Consider the following 6487-nt stretch of genomic DNA (forward strand, 5'->3'; position numbering starts at 1 on the left):
AGTACCGTACAATCCCATGTAACAGGGCCATACATGCTAAATGTGACCAGATACTGATATCCACATCACAGTACCGTACAATCCCATATAACAGGGCCATACATACTAAATGTGACCAGATACTGATATCCACATCACAGTACCGTACAATCCCATATAACAGGGCCATACATACTAAATGTGACCAGATAATAATATCCACATCACAGTACCGGACAATCCCATATAACAGTGCCATACATACTAAATGTGACCAGATACTGATATCCACATCACAGTACCGTACAATCCCATATAACAGGGCCATACATACTAAATGTGACCAGATACTGATATCCACATCACAGTACCGTACAATCCCATATAACAGGGCCATACATACTAAATGTGACCAGATACTGATATCCACATCACAGTACCGTACAATCCCATGTAACAGGGCCATATATACTAAATGTGACCAGATACTGATATCCACATCACAGTACCGTACAATCCCATATAACAGGGCCATACATACTAAATGTGACCAGATACTGATATCCACATCACAGTACCGTACAATCCCATATAACAGGGCCATACATGCTAAATGTGACCAGATACTGATATCCACATCACAGTACCGGACAATCCCATATAACAGGGCCATACATACTAAATGTGACCAGATACTGATATCCACATCACAGTACCGTACAATCCCATGTAACAGGGCCATATATACTAAATGTGACCAGATACTGATATCCACATCACAGTACCGTACAATCCCATATAACAGGGCCATACATGCTAAATGTGACCAGATACTGATATCCACATCACAGTACCGTACAATCCCATATAACAGGGCCATACATACTAAATGTGACCAGATACTGATATCCACATCACAGTACCGTACAATCCCATATAACAGGGCCATACATACTAAATGTGACCAGATACTGATATCCACATCACAGTACCGTACAATCCCATATAACAGGGCCATACATGCTAAATGTGACCAGATACTGATATCCACATCACAGTACCGTACAATCCCATATAACAGGGCCATACATACTAAATGTGACCAGATACTGATATCCACATCACAGTACCGGACAATACCATATAACAGGGCCATACATACTAAATGTGACCAGATACTGATATCCACATCACAGTACCGTACAATCCCATGTAACAGGGCCATATATACTAAATGTGACCAGATACTGATATCCACATCACAGTACCGTACAATCCCATATAACAGGGCCATACATACTAAATGTGACCAGATACTGATATCCACATCACAGTACCGTACAATCCCATATAACAGGGCCATACATACTAAATGTGACCAGATACTGATATCCACATCACAGTACCGTACAATCCCATATAACAGGGCCATACATACTAAATGTGACCAGATACTGATATCCACATCACAGTACCGGACAATACCATATAACAGGGCCATACATACTAAATGTGACCAGATACTGATATCCACATCACAGTACCGTACAATCCCATGTAACAGGGCCATATATACTAAATGTGACCAGATACTGATATCCACATCACAGTACCGTACAATCCCATATAACAGGGCCATACATGCTAAATGTGACCAGATACTGATATCCACATCACAGTACCGTACAATCCCATATAACAGGGCCATACATGCTAAATGTGACCAGATAATGATATCCACATCACAGTACCGTACAATCCCATATAACAGGGCCATACATACTAAATGTGACCAGATACTGATATCCACATCACAGTACCGTACAATCCCATATAACAGGGCCATACATACTAAATGTGACCAGATAATAATATCCACATCACAGTACCGTACAATCCCATATAACAGGGCCATACATACTAAATGTGACCAGATACTGATATCCACATCACAGTACCGTACAATCCCATGTAACAGGGCCATACATGCTAAATGTGACCAGATACTGATATCCACATCACAGTACCGTACAATCCCATATAACAGGGCCATACATACTAAATGTGACCAGATACTGATATCCACATCACAGTACCGTACAATCCCATATAACAGGGCCATACATACTAAATGTGACCAGATACTGATATCCACATCACAGTACCGTACAATCCCATATAACAGGGCCATACATACTAAATGTGACCAGATACTGATATCCACATCACAGTACCGGACAATCCCATATAACAGGGCCATACATACTAAATGTGACCAGATACTGATATCCACATCACAGTACCGGACAATCCCATATAACAGGGCCATACATGCTAAATGTGACCAGATACTGATATCCACATCACAGTACCGGACAATCCCATATAACAGGGCCATACATACTAAATGTGACCAGATACTGATATCCACATCACAGTACCGTACAATCCCATATAACAGGGCCATACATACTAAATGTGACCAGATACTGATATCCACATCACAGTACCGTACAATCCCATATAACAGGGCCATACATACTAAATGTGACCAGATACTGATATCCACATCACAGTACCGGACAATCCCATATAACAGGGCCATACATGCTAAATGTGACCAGATACTGATATCCACATCACAGTACCGTACAATCCCATATAACAGGGCCATACATACTAAATGTGACCAGATACTGATATCCACATCACAGTACCGTACAATCCCATATAACAGGGCCATACATACTAAATGTGACCAGATACTGATATCCACATCACAGTACCGTACAATCCCATATAACAGGGCCATACATGCTAAATGTGACCAGATACTGATATCCACATCACAGTACCGGACAATCCCATATAACAGGGCCATACATACTAAATGTGACCAGATACTGATATCCACATCACAGTACCGTACAATCCCATATAACAGGGCCATACATACTAAATGTGACCAGATACTGATATCCACATCACAGTACCGTACAATCCCATATAACAGGGCCATACATGCTAAATGTGACCAGATAATGATATCCACATCACAGTACCGTACAATCCCATATAACAGGGCCATACATACTAAATGTGACCAGATACTGATATCCACATCACAGTACCGTACAATCCCATATAACAGGGCCATACATACTAAATGTGACCAGATAATAATATCCACATCACAGTACCGTACAATCCCATATAACAGGGCCATACATACTAAATGTGACCAGATACTGATATCCACATCACAGTACCGTACAATCCCATATAACAGGGCCATACATGCTAAATGTGACCAGATACTGATATCCACATCACAGTACCGGACAATCCCATATAACAGGGCCATACATACTAAATGTGACCAGATACTGATATCCACATCACAGTACCGGACAATCCCATATAACAGGGCCATACATACTAAATGTGACCAGATACTGATATCCACATCACAGTACCGTACAATCCCATATAACAGGGCCATACATACTAAATGTGACCAGATACTGATATCCACATCACAGTACCGTACAATCCCATATAACAGGGCCATACATGCTAAATGTGACCAGATAATAATATCCACATCACAGTACCGTACAATACCATATAACAGGGCCATACATACTAAATGTGACCAGATACTGATATCCACATCACAGTACCGTACAATCCCATATAACAGGGCCATACATGCTAAATGTGACCAGATACTGATATCCACATCACAGTACCGGACAATCCCATATAACAGGGCCATACATACTAAATGTGACCAGATACTGATATCCACATCACAGTACCGTACAATCCCATATAACAGGGCCATACATACTAAATGTGACCAGATAATAATATCCACATCACAGTACCGTACAATCCCATATAACAGGGCCATACATACTAAATGTGACCAGATACTGATATCCACATCACAGTACCGTACAATCCCATATAACAGGGCCATACATGCTAAATGTGACCAGATACTGATATCCACATCACAGTACCGGACAATCCCATATAACAGGGCCATACATACTAAATGTGACCAGATACTGATATCCACATCACAGTACCGGACAATCCCATATAACAGGGCCATACATACTAAATGTGACCAGATACTGATATCCACATCACAGTACCGTACAATCCCATATAACAGGGCCATACATACTAAATGTGACCAGATACTGATATCCACATCACAGTACCGTACAATCCCATATAACAGGGCCATACATGCTAAATGTGACCAGATAATAATATCCACATCACAGTACCGTACAATACCATATAACAGGGCCATATGTGGCTAAATAATGCTGCAATACAGTGCCATAACTCATATAGTGTCACTGTATACAGTACATCACAGAGTCATATAATGCTAGAACTGGCAAACAATACTTCCATATATAACGCCATGTAATGCCAAATCACAGTGCCACAAAGTATCACGTGTCCACATAGTACTGCCCTGTACCACCTAAACACACCACCATAAAGTGCCCGAATCAGCAACCAACTTAGGGTGCTTTCAATTCTGCAAATTAAAATAATTTCCATTCATTTAAATAGGGCAGCGAGCACATGGACTTCTCCAAGCTCCGGATTATTCCCAGTCGCACCCTTCCACTCATACGTCTCACCATAATGACACAGCTGAATCTGGAGGTCCAGATACTGCAAATTCTCCTTTCATCTGAAAATACATTTTTAGAAGTAAAGTATTCTGTGATGTCATCATAACTTCCCGACTCAGGGCATGCATGAATAATGATGGATACTATAACACAATGGAGCGGGGCCCCAAGCCTAACCGGGCCCTGTACCCCATGGCATCAGTCTAAAAGACAAGCACCAGACTCCACCACCTGAACATGGGGTGCCCACTGTGTAGCAGAAGGGCCCCCGATTTACTAGGAGCCCAAGGCTTTCTCTCATACTGTATATAAAAAAAAGTCCAAGATGGCAGGCCGTCACAAGTGTTCTCAAAGTGAAGGGGCCGGAACTACTTACCTCCAGACCAGAAAAACCGCAGACGTCAAGGATTGATGAATTGCAGAATAGTGAGTGCAGCTCTGGAGTATAATACAGGAGGTAACTCAGGATCAGTACAGGATAAGTAATAAAAATAAATGTAACGCACAAGAGTAACTACAGCCCCAAGAGGTGGACTCACCCTGTGCACTCTCAGGATATCTGCACCAATTGAAATTTATTAGCATATATTACAATAGCACTGAACAACAGTATATATGGGCGGTAATAATAAACACTATATAACAATATATAAAAAAACACACAACATGCAGTAATATCATGTAAAACAACTGGAAAATAGAGATCTAAAATGTGATAAAAATCGAGGAATAAAATTGGAATACTCGATAGTAAAATGATCGTATAAATATTCAGCCGAATATTTATATGGAAAAGTCACCTCGGATACTGGTCGCAATAAGCGGTGTCCTCTAACATTGTCCTATTCGATTGAATCACAGGGGTATCCAAAACTACAGTCCCAATAGGTGGTCCACTGAACCAACTTTAAGCGGCGTCCCGCTGATCACATCCACCAGCAGCGTCTCACTGGACTAAGAGTCATATGAATAAAAGTGCTGGATAAAATCAAACGGTCTTACCGTCTCCCTTGTGAGTTCAACGAAGGTAATAGAATGGTCCTCTGAGTCTGTGGACCGATAGTTCGTCAATAGTTTGGCACATGTGTTCAGGCCTTCCACATGGACCCAGGCCTTACAGGTTGTATCCCAAGTGAGCCATTCGTGTGACAGACGATTCCTTCTTAACAGATATCCAGTAGATTCTCCAGATTCCCAAGTGGTCCTGTCTAGGCTAGACGCGTTTCGGGGTATCACATTACCCCTACTGAGGAAGGGGTAATGTGATACCCCGAAACGCGTTCCTGATCATTTTCGAACAGATATATACGCCAGTTTTTCTTTAGAATTTCTTTTTATTAAGCATATTATGAATGATACGTACATGGCCACTCATCAGAGCACTGAATTGGGCCCAACATTAACCTCTTCATTGTACATAGGTGAGAAGCCAAGATCACACTTTCCAGCTTCTGTAGAATCATATATACAAGGCAACATACAGTAAGATTACAAATGGTAACAGATTACTAGAACAGGTAAGGATGGGAGGGAAGAGGACTGAAGGAAAGGAGTTGAAGGGCCGTGGCTATAATCCCCTCACACCTGGTTTTCTGGCTATTTAAGCCATATTCAGGCTTTATTGATGAGACAGTACTTTGTATGATGAAGCAGGACATATTACAACTAGAACAGAAGATGACCTATGCATACCTAGTTGTCGGGGCAGATCTCACTTCAGAGGGCACCCAATACTTATATTTCACCTCTAGGGGAATTATTTAAAGGGGTATTCCCACTTCGCCTTTTTATACTTACCTGCTGCCAGTGCGCCATTCACTTCCTGGATTCTGGCTGGGGGC

Source organism: Bufo bufo, chromosome 11, assembly GCF_905171765.1.
Source record: "Bufo bufo chromosome 11, aBufBuf1.1, whole genome shotgun sequence".
Taxonomy (NCBI): Eukaryota; Metazoa; Chordata; class Amphibia; order Anura; family Bufonidae; genus Bufo; species Bufo bufo.